Here is a 22,959-nt window from a genome sequence, read left to right on the forward strand (position 1 = left end):
ACTTCATACTTTATTTTGATATAATAGCCTTTTACTTTTAATGCCATGAACTTGAAAGTATATTTTACATCCAGGTATGTGAAAAGTATGAGGGGAAATTTTTTACACCTGCCACCATGTTTGTGATTTGCAGGAGATGAGAGAAGAAGAAAGCCGGAAATCTGAAAACAGCTCTGGGCTGGAAGACAGAAATCATTAGGGGCTTTGAAAAGAAATTAAGCTCCTAAAGCTTTGTAAAGAAAATTTTGTAACTATGTATGGTGATGGATGTTAACAAGATTTATTGTGGTGACAATTTCAGAATATATACAAATATTAAATCACTAGAGGCCCAATGCATGAAATTCGTGCAAGAGTCGGCCTTCCCTCATCCGGCTGCCGGCATCGGCTTCCTTCTGGCACTAGGACCTGGGCTGCCCTCTAGCCTCCAGCAGGCACCTTGGACCAGGGATTCCCTTGCAGCCCTGGCTTCTTCCTTCTGGACATCAGGTTTATTTAGCATATTATGCTTTCATTATTATAGAGTATGTTGTACACCTGCAACTAATACAATGCTACATGTCCATTATACTTCAATTTAACAAAACAAAACAAAAAAAGAAATCGCCGAAACCGGTTTGGCTCAGTGGATAGAGCATCGGCCTGCGGACTGAAAGGTCCCGGGTTCGATTCCGGTCAAGGGCAGGTACCTGGGTTGTGGGCACTTCCCCAGTGGGGGATGTGCAGGAGGCAGCTGATCGATGTTTCTCTCTCATCGATGTTTCTAACTCTCTATCTCTCTCTCTTCCTCTCTGTAAAAAATCAATAAAATATATTAAAAAAAAAGAAATCAAGCTTGAAAGTGAATAATAAGAGTGGTCCCTTAATCAGTGTCTATGGGTAAAGGGAGCTTAGACACTTCTTTACAGGGCTAGTCAAGTTAGTGTAGATGAACAACATATCATAATTCCAATTACTTTTTAAAGAGTTAATTCTACATTGGGCAGTGTGTTGTGTTTTTCATGCATAATTTAATCTTTAGAACAACTCCATGAGTTAGGTCCTGGAGTTATCTACATTTTATAAGTGAGAAAACTAAAGCACAGAGGGGTTTATTTATTTTTATTAATTAATTTTTTTTTTTTTTTAGAGAGAGAGAGATTTGTTGTTCCACTTATCAATGCATTCATTGGTTGAGTCTTGTATGTGCCCTGACCAGGGATCAAACCCACAACCTTGATATATTTGGGTTGACACTCTAACTAATTGAGCTACCCGGCCAGGGCAAGAGAAGTTTAGTATCACAAAGTGGATAAGAGATAAAGATAGGATTAATTCAGGCCTGCCTAATGGGGAAGACAGTGTCCTTAATTGCTATGCTAACCTGCTTCTCATTCCTATTAATGAATATGAAATTCAAGTAGAGTGGTGTCACAATTTAATATTTTATATGAGTAATGGCCTAATGTAATTTAACAGCACTTCGTAATTTACAAACTGCATTTGTGCACACGTTTCACTAGAGTTTCACATTATCTCTATGTGGTAGTTTAGGATTATCTGCTTCTAAGTATGTCAATGAGGAAATTCATATTTAAAGAAGCGACTTGTTCAAGGTCACCGGGCTGGGAAATGTTAAGGTGGTCCAAGGGAAAGCGCTGGTGCTATTGTTTATCTGGGAACTCTGGCCTTGCTTGAACTACATGAATGTTTTTGGATAAGCAAACCCTTTCTGACTGCAATGTCTACACATGAAAAATGTGGAAAGAATGTTAACTTCTTAGTGTCCTTCCCACCATAAAACTATTTGACCTACACAAGTGCCTTTGGTACATGCAGACATACAACAAATGTAAACTTCCCTCACCTGCCTATGATGCTGGATATCCCAGAAAAACCCATGGGTAAATGCACATCAAACCATCATGCAGTGCACCTTAAAAGAGACAATATTTATTGCCAATGATGCATCAATAATGCTGGGGAAATAAGAACCAGCCCTGAGTCAGAATTGGAGGATCTGCACTCTTTTGTCAGCCACACCCTCAGCCAGCGGTGACCTGGTCCTGATGCTTTACATCCATTTGCAGCCACGGGTGGGCAAACTGGCTGGGAGGGAGTGGGCAGTGCGTTACATGATGTCAACATGGAGTTGAGAAGCATGTGCTCAGTTGGTCCCACCAATGAGTAAGAGCTGGCTCTAGCATACCACTGAGTAAAACGATGAGGTTAGATCGTGCTTTCCAGTCCTTTTTTCTTTTTTAATGTATTTTACTGCTTTTTACAGAGAGGAAGTGAGAGGGATAGAGAGTCAGAAACATTGATGAGAGAGAAACATCAATCAGCTGCCTCCTGCACACTTCCTACTGGTGATGAGCCTGCAACCAAGGTACATGCCCTTGACCGAAATCGAATCTGGCACCTTTCAGTCCGCAGGCCGAAGCTCTATCCACTGAGCCAAACCGGTTAGGGCTCTTTTTTCTTTCTTTTTCAGCTAATGTTGAAAAGCTTGAAGTGAGTTAAAGAATAAGAGTAATAGAGTTGGGTTTCCCAAGGAGTTCTCATGACAAACTAACTAACTAACTAACTAAATAAATAAATAAATAAAATGATGCAATAGAAAGGGGATCCCTAGTCAAAATCTTTTGGGAAGTTCAGTAAATATATGGTGTAACATAGGACCCTTAATTCTGGATTTTTCTGAGCTTCATGTATTATGTGTATGGTAAATCTCCAGGAGGGAGACTCTTTCATAACAGATCATTTTTTAGGACTAATGTTCTATAAAACATAATTTGGAAAATTCCACTGCAGAGGAAATAAGGTGAGCTAATAAGAACTCTAATGCCTGTTTTAATTCATGCAATCTAATAAAGTAATTACCTTACACCAATAATGTGTCCAATCCTGTACTAGGTGGCTATAAAGACAAAAATAAAAAAGAGAAAGAATCGTCTGTAAGGCTTTCTGCACAGATGGGACAAACAGACACATCCTGTAAAGGAAATACGGTGTAAGACCAGAAAGTGGAATCCAGGGGGCCAGTTTCTAGATCGAACAGACTTAATCAGGGAGTGATGGTCGTATAGTCAGAATCAAAGCATGAAAGAAATTTCCTGGAGCAAATGTAGATACCTGAAAAATGTCAGGGAAAACCGTAGGCTAAAGATGTGTTCATTATCAAATCCAAATGCAACTTTTACTCATTTGTGGGAAAGAGCTAAGAGCACTTCTTTTGATCCTCAGTCCCCTGAAATCACTCACATTGAGATGACCATTCTATGTGTTTTACGATGTTAGAGATGCAGCGAGTCTCGGGAATAAAAAGCCTCTTTAGTTCTCCTTTGGGCAAACACTGAACATGACCGTGCTCTTCAGGGTACCATGTAACAGTTACTGTAAAGAAATAAACACTTAGGACAGGCAAGAAAAACCATGAAGGCTGCTAAATAACGTTAATGTCAGCGGGCAAAGAAATGTTCTCTAACATCCTGGGATCCAGTTGGGAACAGAAAGTGGGCCTAATGGTACAAAGGGAACCATGTACAAACTTTGAGTTCCACTATGTTAGATATTTTATATGCCCAGTAATGGACTCAGAACTATTAGCTTCCTTAGGTCTTAGACAGCAACTCACCAAACACGAATTCAGTGGCTCTAAAGCCCCCAGGAGTTCTAGCCAGTGACTGTTTCCATCCTTTTTCCTGTCATGACAACTTCCCTGCCATGTGGCTACATTCAAAAGACATTCTGAAGCACACAACTGAGTGTCAAGATCCACCCTGTACAGATTTTATGCTTTTAGGTTCTCTTAATCCTCATGGAATGTTTGGAGAATTTATTCTAACTTAACTTCATATGCCTGCAAATCAAGACTACCACCCCCACCATCATATCTGGTCCAGATTCAGTGCTTGGAGTGGTGGAGGTGGGTTAGAAGAGGTCAATCGGTGGGGGGTGGGGGAGGGACATATGTAATACTTTCAACAAAAAGATTAAAAAGCACACAATACCAACAAAGAGAACATGCACACACACACTTTGGTGGTATGTGTATACATTCATGGTCCAGATGTGCAACTAAGGGTCCAAGAGGCTAAGTAACACGTTCAAGGCCACCTAGCTGGTAAGAAAGAGACAGAATCCAAAAATCACACCTGGGTACCTTGGACACCACCACCTACAGTCTTTCCACCAGGCCAGTTTGCCTCAGCTTTTCTCTACCTCTCTCCCATACAGGTTTTAGTCTTCACTTTTTCCTTGTTTGTGTTTTTCAGTCCCTCCCCACACTTCTTTCTACTCTTTCTAGCAATATGTCTAAACCTTCTTACTACCCTCTAGTTCACTATTGCTTAGTGAGACTTTGAAGTCTGGCATTCGGACCACCTATCAGTCAAATAGGTAACTCCCAGGCTCCAGGCCAGGTCTGCTGCACAGCAGTAACTGAAGGTGAAGTGTGGGGATTTGTATTTTAATCAAGCTCCCCCCAAAAAATATTATTTTGCACAGCAGTTTGAAAACTGCTGTTATAGTTGTTATAAAAACCTAAGTACTAGAGGTAAATTAAAATTGTTTTTCTTTATACACCTATGGCCACACCCCCTCTACGTTATTTTTCATTTCACTTTTCACCTCAGAATGTGCTGTGTTTACCTTCTTTGTTGTAATTTTCTTCTAGAATGTAAACTTCACAAAGGCATGGATTTTGTATCTCTTTTCCTCACTGCTGTCTCTCTCCACTAGCACCTATTGAGTGACTGATAAGTATTTGCTGAATAAATAAATGGAGGAGAAAGGACCATTCTGCTTAACCTCCCTCCCCAACTGACACCCACTGCCTGTCCCTGTCAGCACTCTAAATGCTCATTCAATCATCTGAGCTGAAATACTATCAGCTCAAAAATATTTCACATCCTTTCTTACAAAATTCCCTAAGAAGTTATGCATGCATACACACAAATTAGCAATTCAGGAAACCAAAGCTCATAATAGTTAAATTAACAATCTATTCCCTAAGTGAAAGAACTGAAGTGGAACTCATTCCACATCTAACTCTTTCCTCATAATACCAAACAGATTTTCATCATAACCAAGTACTTCTTTGAGATTGAGCTGTATTTCTCAGTGTGGTCCTCCATCATCAACATCACTGAAAACATGTTAGCAATCCAAATACTTATACAGGATCCAGGGATTACTGGATCAGACACTCTGGGGAGGAACCCAACTACTTGTTTTAACAACCCTTCCACATGATTCTGGTGCACACTCAAGTTTGAGAATCACTGAGTTAGGACAATAAACACTTGTTAAAATGGGAAATTATTTCTTTAAAAAAACGTACTGAGCAATCAGTAGTAATCAACACAGGGAAAGATAAGCAGATATCACAACAGAAGGACATAATGTACTAAAATGCTGGATACAATTTCTGTCTCATGGTAAATGCTAACAAAAAAATAGTAGGAAGAATAGATGACAGGACAAGAAAGTATCAACAAATATGAAAGAGGGCAGAAGACGTATGGATAAGCTTCTGGCTGGGACTGAAATATGACTTAGGTTTTGAGTTTCCAAATAATATTCATCAATAAAATGCTTATGTGGCTCTTTCCTCAGGAGCAATACTGATCACCTTCTCTTTAATGGGTTACATGTCCATGGATAAACACTAACCACCCTCCCCTATGACCAACATGGGTGAAGTTGCTTCTAATAAGTAATATGTCCCTGTTATAAACAAAGTTCTCTAGGGAATAATTTAAGGGACATATAAATCTGCAAAGGCTGTTATTGGGCATAATGCAAAGTGTTCCTTTTAATCTTTCCAGCAACATAATTTAATCACCCAGAATAATTTTTGAAGTACAATTAATGAGCTAAAAACAGACAATAATATCATGTACAGAAATCTTCAAAGTAATATATTTTCCTTACTTAAGATATTTACCAGTTGGATAATACTTTTATTGAAATACTAGAGGCCTGGTGCACGAAATTCATGCACTTGGGGTGGGGTGTGGGGGGGGGGGTCCCTCAGCCTGGCCTGTGCCCTCTTACCGTCTGGGATCCCTCAGGGGATGTCCAGCTGATGGCTTAAGGAGCGGACCTAAGCCATCAGCTGGACATCCTTAGTGCTGTTGTGGAGGCAGGAGAGGCTCCTGCCACTGCCACTGTGCTCACCAGCCATGAGCCCGGCTTCTGGCTGCTGAGCAGCACTCCCCCTGTGGGAGTACACTGACCACCAGGAAGCAGGTCCTACATTGAGTGTCTGCCCCTTGGTGGTCAGTGCATGTTATAGTGACCAGTCGCTCTACCATTTGGTCAATTTGCATATTACCCTTTTATTATATAGGATTTTTAATTATAAATATTCAACTGAATGTCTCAGACAGTGTGGATAGATACAAAGTATACCTATTTCCAACCTTAAAAAAAAAATTTTTAAAGAATGCATATAAACCAGACATCAAGAATCAAAGTAAAGGATAAAAACAACCCTTGGCCCAAACTAGTAATTATTCAATTAAGTGGCTAATAGTACCCAACTATATTACAACTAATTGAGTCACTTTTCTTTGTTCATTCTATGGAAGCACTTAAGTACACACAGCTGCTTTATAATTTTCTTTGTACTAGCAATGGTAGAAAATATTATTTAATCTGGGAAGCCACAGTCATGTATCTAAGCCATTCACTTATTTACTTACTCATTTTTAAAATTTTAGTCCCTACCATATTCCAGAGATTTGGGGGACTATATGTTCCATAAGAACATAAACAGTTTTTCCCCTATGTAGATCATACAGACACTATAATAGCTCTACTACGTTGTTCAGAAAGCAAAACCATGATGAGAAAGTCAAAGTGTATTGGATGCCTATTGCTTTTGCCTTCCAACTACTCTTTCCACCTCCATCTTATAGGAGAATCCTTCATTTTACTTGTAGACCCAGCCCTTCCAGGTTTCTAATTCACTTGGTTTGAATGGGGCTGACTCCACCCCCTTGGTGCCAGAAATGGTCACATGGCCCAGAACCAGCCTATCAGCGTAATCTCTTTCTTAAAGATTGGTTTATATTGGGAATATGACCTAAACTATGGTCACATCATCCATTTATATGAGTGTATGATCACTATGCTGTATATGTGAAATTAATATAATATTGAATGGCAACTATCATTGAAAAATAAAATTAAAAAAATAAGTAAAAAATAAACCCATTCTCTAAATGAATGTGCTGGAATGAGAACTCAACATATATTTCTAAATGTAGCACTCCAAAATACCAACATGCAAGCTCCTCCCCTCTCCCTTGCATTTGTATCTTATCAGCATTACCCAGTGTCCAGATGCACTTTCTTTTGTATGCACTCAAAAAATTTCTGCTGAAGTTCCTATGTCTCTGGGTCTATTTTTGTTCATCAGTTTATGTTGTTCATTAGATTTCACACAAGAGTGAGATCATGTGATGCTTATCTTTCTCAGATAGTGGTGTGGTGAAGGCCTTGGTGGGGGGAGGGTGGTGGGAGAGGTCAATGTGGAAAAAAGGGGATATATGTAATACTTTCAACAACAAATCTTAAAAAAAAAATTTCTGCTGAATGCTGAATAGATGTAAGTTAATTGGTTAAAATCTCTTTGTAACAACACTATACTGAGTTTCACTAACACCTGTGTCCTTAATTCTGGGAACTGCCTACTAATTAAACAACCTCACTCTATGGGTTTGCTCTAAAAGTGACATTTAATTCCAATTAATACAATGCAGCAGGGAAACATTCACAGTACAAATTTCTCTGCATAAATGGGGAAAAGGGTGGAGCAGATTGGGTCTGAAATATTATTGGCAGGGATTGTATTCTTAATTCATTTCCCAACCTTGAGACGTGCCCCCTCTGTGGATTGCCTATGCTTGTACTAACTCTGTAAATGTATCTACGATTGATTTTAAAACAGAACACCAGGGCAACTTCAACCCCCAAACAAGAAAAATACCATCCAACTGTAAATAGCCAGTGGAGCATTAAAACGGTTTCTTCTCTGCCGGACATAATTGCAGAGCCCAGAGAGAAGCAACGCTTCCCCAAACCTGGCTTCCCATTAGAGCGAATAAACATCAACTGGAAAATCAGGAACCAAAAATGCCATGATGAGGTCTTCTGAAATATAAAATACTCAGAAATCTCTGCAGCTCAGGAAGAATTCCTAAAACTGCCTGGCCCTTTCCAGCTTGAACGGCAAACAAATATTTTTTAAAAGTTTCTGTTGTAATTGCACATTGTTATGCATGGGCTCGTATTCCCAAATCAAACACACTCCATGGGTTTCCAGTGATAATGGCATTTGGATGCCTATTAATGCAATGCTGTGGGAAAACCAATCTGTTGGATGAACAGTTCTCAGAATCCCAAACTGGGGGCACAACGCTGTTGCCAGTTGTTGGCCAATGTGTGTCTTTTTTCCCCATTATCATGAAAACAGGAACAAAAATGCAGACTGCTGAAGTTGGTACATACTGGTCCATGTGGCATTTCACTGGGAGGGAGGAAGGACTAGATGATGCATTATTTCCTAATGCATTAGTATATAAGTTAGACTCCAGCTCATTAGTATATAAGTTAGACTCCAACCATGTCCACAGAGCAGTGGATTCCTATGTGGATTATTAGTGAGATGGCCATCATGACTTCCTCATATCTGGGGTCATCATTTTTTCCTGAATGTGTAGCGACATTCTCTTCTTTGTAGCTTCTTGGAGATCCCCATCTGTAGGGGAACTAATATAGGAAGTAATACTCTCATCGCTTTTGTCTCTGTTTTCCCCATTAATAAGATGACTTTGAAATAGCATGGAAGAGTCCTTGTTCATGAAAAAACTCAAGGTTACTTGCAGCGTTCCAACACTTTACACAACCACTGTTGTTTTCAAGGCAAAGAGGAATGAACTCGGGTGGATATGAGAAGTAAACGCTGCCCACAGCATTCTTCCTTACTCCCTAGATATTTTTGTTTTTATGAAAATGTAGGTAAATTTGATATGCAAAAACTGGTTGATTTTGCATCTATTATTGAAGCTCTTGAATAAATTTTTCATGTTTGTTGGTTTTATGAACTGTCTATTTATATATTTTTCCATTTAATCATTGGGTTTTTCTAGGGAAGTATTTCTTATGATGTCATGTTAACAAGTATGGGAAGAGTAAAGATTTAATTTGGGAGGAACTTGAAGAAATATTTGTTGGGTATATGCTCTAAGCATTAAATTTGCTAATAACATGATCTAAATTTGAAATAGAAGCTACTAATTAAATATTTACATTTTCATTAATAGAGTCTACAGCTTTATATTTGATTTCCCACATGTAATTTTTATTTATATCAAGTAGGGAAAAGTAGGTTTACAACTGTGTGTATGCAAAACACAGTTTATTCATGTATTATTGTTTATTAGTATTGTATTATTTTCCATACAGACAACTGTAAATCTACTTTTGCCCCATCTTGTCTTATAAAGGCTATAGAACCCAACACTCTGGACAATGTTGCAGGTTTCTGAATATTTAAAAGAACTTAGGACCCCTTATGTTTCTTTAAAAAAATATACATATACATATTTTACTTCAGAGAGGAAGGGAGAGGAAGAGAGAGATAGAAACATCAATGATGAGGAGAATCATTGATCGGCTGTCTCCGGCACTCCCCCTATTGAGGATCCAGCCTGCAACCTGGGAATGTGTCCTCACTGGGAATTGAACCATGACCTCCTGGTTCATAGGTGGATGCTCAACCACTAAGCCATGCCAGCCAGGCCCCTTTATGTTTCTTGTGCTGCCTGTAAGGGGCTATAATCACTGATCCAGGTTAAACCCACTATAGCTACATGCAGAACCCCAAGTCAGTAAACATCCTTCTTGTTCAGGGCCTCTCAACCTGGGCATTACTGACATTCTGGACTGGATAATTGTTTGTTGTGGGGGCTGTGCAGTGAGTGTGGTAGGATGTAGACTAGAGCAGCATCCTGGGACTCTGCCCACTAAATGCCTGTAGCACTTCCTCAGTTGAGATAATCAACTCCAGGCAGTGCCAAATGTCCCCTCAAGGACAAAAATCACCACAGCTTGTGGTTTGAAAACCACTGGTATCATTTACACATAGAACAGACATTGTTCCTAGTCTTCAAAACGGAAACACAGTCTCTGCCCTAGCAAGCCATTTGTCCAAATGCAAAAGAAAGATCAAAGGCAAGTCACTGACGATAGAAGGGAGCACTGGAGTGAATGTTGGGGCCAGTCACTGCTAACTTTTGAAACGTGAACCATGTTAGATTGTTCTGTGGTTAGAAAAGCAACAGAGGACATGTGTGGACGGTGCTTGTGAAATGGTCACAAAATCTGCATCAAGAATGACCTCACAGGAGTAAGTAATTCACATTCCACATCTCACAAGGTCTCCCTCTTATTCACTCCTAACTCCTAATCCATCACCATGTCTCCTTGCTTCTTCTTGGAGAAAAATGTATTTTGGCCCTGACTGGTTTGGCTCAGTGGATAGAGCATTGGCCTGCAGACTGAAGGGTCCCAGGTTCGATTCCAGTCAAGGGCATGTACCTTGGATGCAGGCACATCCCCAGTTGGGGGTGTGCAGGAGGCAGCTGATCAATGTCTCTCTCTCATCGATGTTTCTAACTCTCTATCCCTCTCCCTTCCTCTCTGTAAAGAATCAATAAAATATATTTAAAAAGAAAAAAGAAAAATGTATTTTGACCCTCTTTGTTTCCATGCCCTTTAACTCCTTACCAGGTTGAGCCCTCGCCATCCGTTGCGAGGTGAAGACTTCCAGAGTAGCTCCTCGTTTCCATGCTTATCCCTCTCCAATTTATACAATCGCAAGAGCAGCCAGAGGAGCCTTGAAAAACATGTCATTCCAATCACATTAGTCTCGTTTGTGCCTAAAACACCCCAATAACATCCCAATGCTTTGGAATGAGCCCACGGCTCTTACCTCAGAATTAGTGACCAGTCTCTGCCCAACCACAGTATTTGCTGCCACTTTTCCTCTCGCTCACTATGCCTCGGTCATGATGGCCTTGAAGTCTGTCTCCCATCTCCGGCCTGTGACCCATACTGTTCCCTCTGCCGGAATGTTTTCACGTCCACTCTGCACATGACTGTTCCTCACCTTCAAGTTTCAGCTCCAGCATCACCTTCCCGGACATGCTCATCTGATGCTTTCCCCCTCTTTTTCAACTCTCTTATACCAACCTATTATTTTCCTTCACAACATAGACCCCAGTCCAATGCTTTATTTGCTGCTTAAACTACTGTATGCATAACACCTGGCTCACAGATCCAACTCTAAGCTCCATACGGTCAGGGAGCACATTTGTCTTGTTTGTGTCTGGTGACACCACAGTGCTTCATCCACAGCACAAGTGAGATACAAACGTTAGGGGATGGGAATAATCAATGGTCCCTCCATCATCCTTACATCTCCCAAGCATAACAGAAAAAACAAGCTTGCCTAGAAATCTAAGCATCCCTCTCTGAGGTTAAAACCACCTAATTATCTCAAAGGGGAAAAAATAAAGGCAGAGGCAGGGGAATAAAGGAGAGCTTGATTGCAAAACCAGGCAGGGTATTCCCACCTCTTCAAAGCGTGAAGCTGATCTATCGTTTGTCACCCAAGAAGTCTCTTCTGTCCTTTTGTTACTCACCAGAGTTTTATTATGCTGTGGCCAATCAATACTCTGCAGCAAGTCCCGCGAAGGTAAGCAGGCCAGCTCAGAGAGCCCACAACCCTCTTTGCATTTTTATGTCCTTCATTACAACAAGTGGGCTATTTTTATACCTGTTAGCTGCTAACAACTGGCAAAACCTCAGGCTGGGAATAAAATATGACAAGGCCAACAGAGGTAACAATAACACTGCTTATACTGCAGCCAGCTTGCCATTAATAACAGCAAGAAGAGGGAATGAGGAAGAGACAGGGAAGGTGTCAGGAGGGAAGGGAGGGTTTTTAGAACCCAGTAAAAACACTGTCCGGAGGTAGATGGGCAGGTGAGGTTCCCAGGCCAGCCTAGCATGACAACCCGTCTCCCTCTCCATTCCCTTGCCCTCTGGCCTGAAATCCTTAAACATGTTAAATCTTAGAATTAGAGAATTCTCACAGCCTGGCAGGGCCTAACATTTCATAAGGCCAAACAACTGTAAGGTGTTTGTTTCTTAAAAATAATACGACCCATTATTTTGGAACTTTACAAAGTTCTCCCACAACAATATATTTTGCACCTGGGAGAAAAGGGACAACTACAAGGATGTTCATTGCTTTTGGATTAATAACAAAAATCTGAAATCATAGAGGAATGGCATATGAATTTTGGCATATGACCTTGGAAAGCTGCTACAAAGCTATATTAATTTTACACATCAAAGATTGTACCTGACATTGCATACATTTTATTATTTACACACATCTATTATACATTTTAAGTGGACTTATGGCCCATTTCCAATGCTGAAATACAAGCCATGAGGCAGAGACTTTGTGCCCAAACACCATGGGGTTCAAAATTGGAGCATGGCAAATATGTATGGAATAGTAAATCCACACAAACTACCACAGAGACAATTCTAAAACTGCTCTTATTTGCTTAAAAAAATACGGGGGTGCATGAGGATCTGGGAAACGTAGTATTTAACTCCCTCCCCCCACCCTCTGCAGTGATGAAGGGTGTAGTAGAAAGAGGGGAAACTGATGCTTAGTGCCAAACTACCACATCATTCAAAACTTTATCTGAAGAAGCTTATTTTCCCAGATGAAAAGTTGAAAACCTTGGTGGAAGCTTAGAAAATAAAAGCTTTTTATAAAATCAAATAAATACTGTCACAGAATTCTTTCATAATTTTGATCTGCATCTGAGACCAAGGTATCTTTTAAAATAAAGTGGACAAATCTAATAGGTGTCGAGCCCCCCTATAAAGAAAAGACACCATGGGGGGGGGGGAGAGAGAGAGAGAGAGAGAGAGAGAGAGAGAGAGAGAGAGAGAGAGAGAATATGAATGACTATGCCTTATGTTCTGAGCTGGTTGGACATGAGAGTAGGTTTGATATTCTGAACCAACTGGGCTGAAACCACTTGCTGCAACTCAAGGGCCTTGGAGGAAGCACTCACTCCCTCTGAGGCTCAGTGCCATCAGCTTAAAGAATGGACATTATACCTCAAACTGACACAGGATCATTTTAAGAACTGATTGTCTGCATAAGAAATTTAGGACAGCACACGGTAAGTGTCGAATAAATGATGGTTGTGTGGTTTTACTGGAGGCTCTGACAAGGAGCTTTACATTCTCAGGGTCCATTTATCACTGCTACATGTTTGAGCCTCCTACTGAACCAACATGGCACCTCAAAAATGACACATTTCACAAAGAAGGGGCCGACACAAATGGGGGTAGGGATGATTCTTACAAACTTAGTTTTATTCCTGAAAAGTAATTCAAAGCATGCCAGTTGGGTTAGACTATTTTGTCCCTCCCAATCCTCATTTCCTTCTCACCCTGGAGTTTGGCCATTATGAATCTAGAACAGAATGGAGCCTTGGGTATGTTACCCCACGAAGAAAAGGAGACAGACACCCTTTAAAGCATCGCATTGTGCGATGCCGGGAGTCGGTCCATGCTTGCTGTTTCAAGGGACCTGGCATATATGGCATACTGTTTTTAATATGTTTGCTCACCTTCTTGGCACTATGTGTTTTAACCAAGGTCTCTGAGAAAGGTTGTTTCCCCAGGTAGGGATTTTTCCCTGAAGTTAGGGAGGGGATGAAACTCCTTAACTAAGTGCCAGGCGGGTAGTTAATCACTTTAACTACAAACAATCATGCTTAAGCTACATAATCTTTACTCCCTGGAATGGAGATAAGAAACGCCCTAACCTTTGTAATAGAAATTGACAGGATTAAAATCAACTGGTATAAATACGGATGTAACAAGACAATAAACAGCAGAAGAACCTCTCTGGAAATCCAGACCAGAACTTGGCTGGAGATCCTGGCTGGAGATCCTGGCTAGGCTGCTGATCAACTGAACACTGTCTCCGTGTCCTTCCTTCTTCGCCGACTCCGTCTATGCCTTTGGGAACCCCTGGACCTGCTGGGGCTGGACCCCGGCAGTGCGAGGAACAGGCAGGAGCAGGCGCTGTGGAGCCCTGGCCTCACCCACTTTTCAGCACTCTCCGCACTTGTGTGTGCACCGATCTATTCCAGGTGTTCCAAGCACGCACCTCTGCTGCATGCATATGTATGTATTCACTGCACACACGAGCTCTGTGACAATACAGTGTGCCTGCTACAGCTACAGACTTTTAAAGTAGACATTTCAAAGGGATGAGAAGAAGAATCAAATAGAAATCCGGGTATTTGATTTGTACTGCCAATCCCCTGGGGATGCCTGAAGGGGGCAGTATGACCTGACTAGCCCCTGTCCTTGGCCGCCCTGGAATTACATTAGATCCGCACTGAGGACAGAACTGGGTCTCCTCGCTGACCTGTGCTGCCACCAGGAGCATGACAACCTCACAAATGCAGCAGCAGCTCTCCAGCTACTAATTTTAGCTACAGGGACCTTTGGTTTTCATTTTTTAAGATTTTATCGGTGTGTCTCACTTTTCTGGGATCCTGTGATAACCCCCAAGTGCAATGTCTCCCTTCGTCAGCAATGAACACTTTCCCATTTTTAAAAACTCCAAAGCCAAATTTTCAAAGTGCCCTGCACAGCAAATAACCAAGATCCTTCCTCTCCCAGGGCAAGAGGGTTGCCAACAACTCTTTTCTTCTAGATGATTAGGCCCTTTGAAAGGTCGGGGGAGAAATACTTTTGAGTGCAGGCATTAACATGGGAAGATCCCATCAGAGAGTGAGATGGGGTGGGTTAAAAAGTGATGCTGGTGGTAAGACTGCCCTATTGATCTGGAGTGAGAGAAGTCCCAGGCGGCTAAGAGCTGACAGTGTGCTGTGAGCGAGAGTCCCGTGTTGCCACAACCTCTCCCTTTCGCTAATCTTGGCACCGCTTCCTATGGACTTGCAAGAAAAATGAGTTCAAAACAGCCTGTTGGGGTTTTTGTTCTTCCTTCTGTAACTAAGCAAAGACAGACTATAAATAAACACAAGCATAGCAATTATTTTGCATTTGCTTCTTTCAAGGGAATTCTAGGGAAAGAAGAGAGTCTGGGATTGTCACCCTGGACAATGGCATGTGAGTAAAAAGAAGGAAATTGTCCTCAATGTGTCTTGCTGTCCGCCCTAGCTACCCACCCCACCTCTACCCCCTATCCTCCACAGTGACCTCACTTCCACTCTTTCCTCTTCTATGCAGACAAACTCATCCTAGAAAAGGTATAAGGAAAGAAAATGTCAAATTTATCCAGGGCAATTTTCACCCTCTAGAGCAGAGGCCAGCAAACTTGTTTCCAGTTTGCCAATATCAAATATTTTGGCTTTGCAGGCTATACCATCTCTTTGTGACTACTGTGGTTGACCACTGGAGCACTCAAAAGCAGCCAGCGACCATGCATGAAGAATTGAGTGCGGCGGTTTTTAAAACCAAAACAAAACTTACAAAACAACAGCAAACAGGCTGTGGGCCTTAGTTTGCCTTTCCCTGTTCTAAAAGGTAACTGACTCCCAAACACTAAAAACAAACAGGCAGGCAAGCACCCTACCGCCAACAAACAGAAACAGACAGCCTTTAAGGGAGAGCAAGAGAGCTGGTTTCTTGGCAAGAACAGAAGGCATTCCTCAGCTCTGGAACGAAGTGGATGTGCCTTTCTCGTGGATGTCGTCACCACGGGGAATTTATCTTTGGATCTCCAAGGGACTCTCGCTGGAATGGAAAATGCAAAGACAAGTGGAATTTTGCGTCTGCTCGGAAAGGAAAACTTTTACATTAGATGTCATCCTTTTTTTTTTTTTCTTTAAAGATAGAAGTTTTAAGTCAAAAGTTGCCAGAACTTATATCCAGTTACCATGGTGACGGCGTGCTTGCTGGGCATCAGCTGTCTGGAAAATACCGCATCGCACGGGCTTACCCACTGCACCTGTTGCAAAATGCGCCTGGGCCACGGCAGCACTTAGCGAGCTAAGTTTAGCCTGTGAGCAAAGGGACAGCGGGAATCCATCATGTTCTCAGGGACATGCCCCTTGGATCGTGGTCTATTTACAGAAATAGCTTCCAATGACTGCTCTCCTTGGCGAAAGAAAAGTCACCCACAATTCTCTTTTATCCTGAAGCTAGAAGACACTCCAGAGTAGTAGTTTTTAATATTTGGGGATCTGGAATTACTTCAAGTATTTGATGAAAGCTGTATACTATGCCAGTGAAAAGCAAATACACATTTATATATAATTTTCGAAAGCTTAAAATACTACACACTCACACACATACACACAGGCCAACCCCCAGATCCCAGCATTAGAAACTCCTGCCTCCGAGAGATGATGGTTTTGCCTACCACCAGGCAAGGACAGAGCAAAGGTCTAGGACTCTAGGCCAATCCCCTTTTCCCCATAAGCTCCAGGACCCCTCCAGACAGGCTGGCAGCACGCCAATCCTTTCCCCACCCTGGGAAGACCACAGAATCTCAGCCCTAAGTGTCAGAGTTGTTTCTAGGGCAAGGCACACTCTGACTCAACCCCCCTACCTTAGCTGTTCTCCAAGAACATCCTGGATCAGGAACTATCTTTCTCAAAGACAGTTGTCCTTTGCCTCCGCACAGGGAGGACAATAAGGGTAATTGTTTACTTTGAGAAGAGTTGAGATGGTCTCCTTCCTTGCATTAAAAATTCCTTATTTTAACTTAATCCTTTTTTACCAATATCAGTGAAAGAGGTGACATGCTTAAGTTTTATTTTTCATTTGATTATTACCTGAATTTGGTAAAAAAGAAAGAGGCCCAGTGTTTGTTTTAGGTACAGCCTATAAAGAAAGGAATGTAGGCAGGGTCTCCCCCACCTTCTAGGTGACCATGGGCCAAACTAACCATCGCTACCATTTCTGAGTGCTGCGCGCTTTATAAAGTGCCCTCACTGCACAAGATGATTTAGTCCTTCCCACAGTGCTATCCGGCAGGTACTGTCACTGTCCCTGTTGCACAGATGAGGAGACTGAGGCTTAGAGAAAGGAAGTGACTTTTCTTTTTATTTTTCAATATGCTTTTTAATCGATTTTAGAAAGAGAGGAAGGGAGAGGAATAGAGAGATAGAAACATCAATGATGAGAGAGAGAGAGACATCCTTCAGCTACTTCCTAAACACTCCCTACTGGGGTCGAACCCTCAACCCAGGTATGTGCCCTGAACAGGAATCGAACCAGGGACTTCCTGATTCATGGGTCAATGCTCAAACACTGAGCCATACTGGCTGGGTGGAAGTATGTGATACAAAGAAGATTGGAGATTCAAGCCCAGCTTCTCTAGCACCAGGGTATGAAGTCTTATCTATACCAAATGCAGCACATAATTAATGAGTCTTAATTCTATTCTGGCCTCCACAAATGACTAAGTAGCCATAGAGAGGTCACTTAGTTTCTGGGGGTTCAACTCTAAAATTAAAAGCTGGTATACCCAAACACACACACAAAATGGAATATTATGTAGCAATAAAAAAGAATGCAATCTTGCCATTTGTAAAAATATGAATGGATCTAGAGAGTATTATGCTAAGTGAAATAAGTCAGACAGAGAAAAAGAAATACTGTATGGTTTCATTTATATGTTGAATCTAAAAAAACAACAAATAAACAAAGAAAACAAAAACAGACTCATAGAAATTGAGACCAAAGAGATGATTGGCAGAAGTGAGGGGGTAGGGAGATGGGTAAACATGGGAAGGGGAATATAGTCAATAGTACAGTGATAATTTTACACAGTGACAGGTGATTACCAGAATTAGTGGGGTGATCACATTGTAAGGCATAAATATGTTGAATCATTATACTGTGAACTTAAAATGATGATAACCAATATAAGATTATATTCCAACTATATTGAAAAAAATAATTGAAAAGAAGTAAGGAGTAGACAAATTTATATATACTTATTACCTGACTCATTTTATAAACCATGACTTTGAAAGAGAGATAGAAACATCAATGAGCACAAATGCCTTGGCTTTTTTTTTTTTACATTATTGTACGTTTCAATATTTCAGAAGCAAAACCAACAAAGAAAAGAAAAGAGAGCCTAAAAGATGGAATGGTGATCTGAACTCTCAAATTTGCTTTGGTCACATTTCCCAGATCTGAATTTTATCACACGCCATTATGTTTCCTCAGTTTGCTTGGTGAAGATGCCATCTATCAGTAGACCTAAACCTTCATCAACACAGTTCTCTTCTTGCAGAGGTTTATGTCACCTACTGTCTCTGGAGCTGGTTTCAATGAGGCTGGAGCAGGTGGAGGTGAAGATGCATGAGGATACCCAGAACCACTGTGTAGGGGGCTCCTCTTTGTGCCAGGGAAGGGGAATCTACTAGGAAACCTGAAAACAGGGTGGGCCGGAAGTACTAAGCACGGACGTCAATCCATTTGCTAGTGAGTTGCATGTCTTGGTTTGCCCTTTACTGGCAATAACTTTATACTTTTCTTCAGATAAGTAGGATAAGGATGATAGCTTCAGTGCAGAGAAACCATTTTGAAACATACAATAAGGAAGAAAATAATAGGCTGAAGGGATTTAAAGAGAAGGCATGAAGTGGGAAGAAGAGTATTCCATAGCCCCAATAACAGAAAGACTTAAATTGAATGGGACAAAATTACCATTATTAAGGAAATTATCATTTATTCTGTGACTAACCAAGTGCTAGGTTACCTGCTACCAAATTCACTCTGCCCAATAAATCAGTGAGAGTTGACATTCCCATCTTACTTATGAGGAAATGGAGCTTGAGAGAGTCCATGACTGACTTGCCAAAGGTTGCACAGAAAGCAACAGAGCTGGGCATAGAATGTGATTAATATTTTCAATAACATTTTAAAATGTCAAAGAGCTATGGTATTCAGTGTTTCATGACAACATTTTCTAGCTTATATTGCCTATTAGAATGTTCTGCACAAGTCAGGGACACTTTTGACCCCACTTTTTGGACTTGCCATTTAATTCTGAGGATGTTCTGACTCCATGTTTATTAAAACATTATTAGCATTATTATTTTTTTAATATATTATATTGATTTTTTACAGAGAGGAAGGGAGAGAGATAGAGAGTTAGAAACATCGATGAGAGAGAATCATCGATCAGCTGCCTCCTGCACATCTCCTACTGGGGATATGCCCGCAACCCAGGTACATGCCCTTGACCGGAATCGAACCTGGGACCTCTCAGTCCGCAGGCCGACGCTCTATCCACTGAGCCAAACCGGTTTCGGCTATTAGCATTATTTTTTATATAATAAAAGGGTAATATGCAAATTGACCCTAATAGCAGAACGACTGGGAATGACTGGTCACTATGACACACACTGACCACCAGGGGGCAGGCGCTCAATGCAGGAGCTGCTCCTGGTGGTTAGTGCACTCCCACAGGGGGAGCTCTGCTCAGTTGCAAGCCAGGCTGAGGCTGACAGCACAGTGGTGGTGGCGGGAGCCTCTCCCGCCTTCTCAGCAGTGCTAAGGATGTCCAACTGCAGCTTAGGCCTGCCTCCGCTGGCAAATGGACATCCCTCAAGGGCTCCTGGGCTGCTATAGGGATGTCTGACTGCCAGCTTAGGCCTGATCCCCCTGGGAAGTGGGCCTAAACCAGCAGGTGGACATCCCCCGAGGGGTCCCAGACTGTGAGAGGGCACAGGCTGGGCTGAGGGATCCTGCCGAGTGCACAAATTTTTGTGCACAAGGCCTCTAGTATGAATATAAATGAATATTCTATTGACCATGTGTTTTAGAGTGAACTACTTTAAGCCAATTTAATTTTTCGACCAATATTCTACTCAGTACTATAAAATAGTTACTGTTTTTCTGATTTATTTTTATTTTGTTAAAAGTATTTTCACCACAAGCCTTTTCTGTGAAAACTTCATTGAGGATTTTACTAAACGTTTTGGCCATAGCAAACATTAACTGAGTTTTCTTTTTTTTTTTTTTTAAATATATTTCATTGATTTTTTACAGAGAGGAAGGGAGAGATATAGAGAGCTAGAAACATCGATGGGAGAGAAACATCGATCAGCTGCCTCCTGCACATCTCCTACTGAGGATGTGCCCGCAACCCAGGTACATGCCCTTGACCGGAATCGAACCTGGGACCTTTCAGTCCGCAGGCCGACGCTCTATCCACTGAGCCAAACCGGTTTCGGCTGAGTTTTCTTTTGATTCCAATATTTCTCTCAAATACAATATTCCTAGGTGAAAATTTTGCAGATCTAGATGTTATCATACGCCAGGCAGTCTTGGTCAATTTTATTTCTTGATAACTGTATCTATCAATGATAGTCATTATTTATTAGACAAATGTCTGAGAGGGTGCTTTTATATACCAGCTGATTTGTGAGAAAACTGAAGCAATTTTCCGTGGACATTCTAGGATTTCTCTATTGTCAGGACGTAATTTAATGGATCACTTATCCTGCTCTTCTGTGTACTTCCAATACTATCATGCCTGTGTAGTTGCTGATTTGTGAAACAAGAAAAAATGTTGGGGTAACAATGGGAAGGTCATTTACATTGTCTTTGAGAAATGCATAATCTACTATAATAATGAATAATAAACTTTCATAATTTTAATGGGGAGAAGAAAGAAAAAATTTGATTGTCTAGAAAATTTTGCATTAGGGAGTTTGCTCAAATACCAGTTTCTTTGGTTCCAATAGTTAATCGGCAACCTAAAGAAGCAATGTCATATTTCAGACCCACGTTAACCATTTTTATGTTTCTGGAAGAACATGTGGAAAGGGCCAATTACATTTCACATAGTCAGCTACTCAAAAAACCCTGCAAACCCACCCTCCCTAATTTAGCAATTAGGAAGCAAAATTTCTTAAGGCTTCTTCATATCCGTCACTAATACTATACACCAGTGATGGCGAACCTATGACACGTGTGTCAGAGGTGACACGCGAACTCATTTTTTTGGTTGATTTTTCTTTGTTAAATGGCATTTAAATATATAAAATAAATATCAAAAATATAAGTCTTTGTTTTACTATGATTGCAAATATCAAAAAATTTCTATATGTGACACAGCATCAGAGCTAAGTTAGGGTTTTTCAAAATGCTGGCACACCGAGTTCAAAAGGTTAGCCATCACTGAAATACTATTCATTTTGAAACATTTTTTTTGTCCTCCACAAAAACTAAGAGAGTAGAGCATGAACTTTAGAATCAGGTTAACCCATCTTTTTTAAAAAAGTAAAGAAACACTACTCATAATGAGGCATGAGGGCTGAGGCTGGAATTCAAAGATTGGCGCAAAATTATTATATCTGTTTGCCTTCAGTGATAAAGTAGGGAGTTATTAACCAAGCCTGAAGACACGTGGGTTCTAGGCCTTGCTGCTCTACAGTCGTTTCTGAGTTGCTCACTTCTCCCCACTTGTCTAATTCCCCAAATGATGGCGGGGGCTGGACATGTTAGAACAAGTAATCTCCATTCTAATATTCTCTGTGTCCCCCTTTAGCTCTCTAGCTGCAGACGCACATAGAGAATTCATTCATTCATTCATTCATTCATTCATTCATTCATTCATTCATTCACAAGTGTTTATTTGATATCTACTACATTCCAGGCACTATTCTAAATTCAGGGGGAAATATTGAACAAAACTGACAAAATTCCTGCTTTATGGAGCATAGATTCCAGAAGACCTCGCTGCTCTCTGAGCTTGAATAGATGCTCAGTCCTGTGGTTTCCAAACCAATTCTCATAGCTGTGGAAACGTTGCAGTGGTTCCCAGCTGACACTTGCTGCACTTTTTATGTCTTATCTAGTAAAGCTCAAAGCTTTACTCCATGAGCTGGACACGATTAATTTGCCCACTTTTTTCCAAAGAGGAAAGGGAATGCTTAAAATTGAGAATAACTTGTTCAAGGTCTCAGGAGAGAGGGAGTTGTAGCATTGGAATTTAAACATCAGGGGTATCTAATTTCAGAGACTTTGATAAGAATGATAGCTATATTCCAAGACCTCTATGGAAACTGTATACAGTCCCTCCCAGCAAATGCAATTTCTGTGCTTTCCAGAGAATATGTTGAGGCTAAGAGGCAATTTAATTTCCACATAGGTAGTCTGTCTTTTCTCTCTGGTAGTCTTAAAGATGCTGTCCTTTTGGCCCAAGATGTTGAAATTATCAAACAGGAACTTTAAAATTAATATGCTAAAATTTTCAAAAGATATAAAGAAAAATATGAGCATCTGAAGAGAGGAGAAATTTAAGTACAGAAATGCAGGCAGTGAAACAGAGTCTACCAAAGATGTTAGAGATAAAAGAGATGCATATACAAATAAAGAATAGAGGTAAGCCATAGAAATTGCCATCAATTCAGCGAGAAAAGTTTTTTTTATCTGTTCCCAGAATAATTGGATAGCCATATGAAAAACTAATTCTTTTTTTACAACATACACAAAAATTAATTTGATGTCAATCAGAAATATAAATATAAAATCCATAACAGCAAAGCTTTTACAAAAATAAAGAATACCTTTGCACTATATAGCCATACAAATATAACATAAAAAAAGAATGATAAAGTAGATTTATTCATATTTAAAATTTTTGCTCATCACAAAAAGAAACATTAAGAAAATAAGTAGACAAGCTACAGAATAGGAAAAATCTAATAAAAATTTGTATACAAAACAGACACAGAAGTCTACAAAACAATAAAATGATAAATAATCCAATAAAACAAGGGCACAAACTCAAGCACACAAATCACAAAAGATGTAGGAATGGCCATTAGAGGCATGAGAAGGTGCTCAACATCATTAGCTATC

At 40.6% G+C, this 22,959-nt stretch overlaps 1 protein-coding gene across 1 annotated transcript in view; it reads right to left on the minus strand.

The window, feature by feature from the left end:
* Positions 1-11,768, minus strand: part of SGCD (sarcoglycan delta) — a 316,705-nt gene extending 304,937 nt beyond the window's left edge. The window contains exons 1-2 of the mRNA XM_036313037.1: positions 11,697-11,768; positions 10,780-10,888 (exon numbers count right to left, since the gene is read on the minus strand). The gene's annotated coding sequence lies outside the window, so the exon portion shown is untranslated. The remainder of the gene's footprint in view (positions 1-10,779; positions 10,889-11,696) is intronic.
* Between the last annotated feature and the right edge of the window lie 11,191 nt (positions 11,769-22,959).

Source organism: Myotis myotis, unplaced genomic scaffold, assembly GCF_014108235.1.
Source record: "Myotis myotis isolate mMyoMyo1 unplaced genomic scaffold, mMyoMyo1.p scaffold_m19_p_6, whole genome shotgun sequence".
Lineage (NCBI taxonomy): Eukaryota > Metazoa > Chordata > Mammalia > Chiroptera > Vespertilionidae > Myotis > Myotis myotis.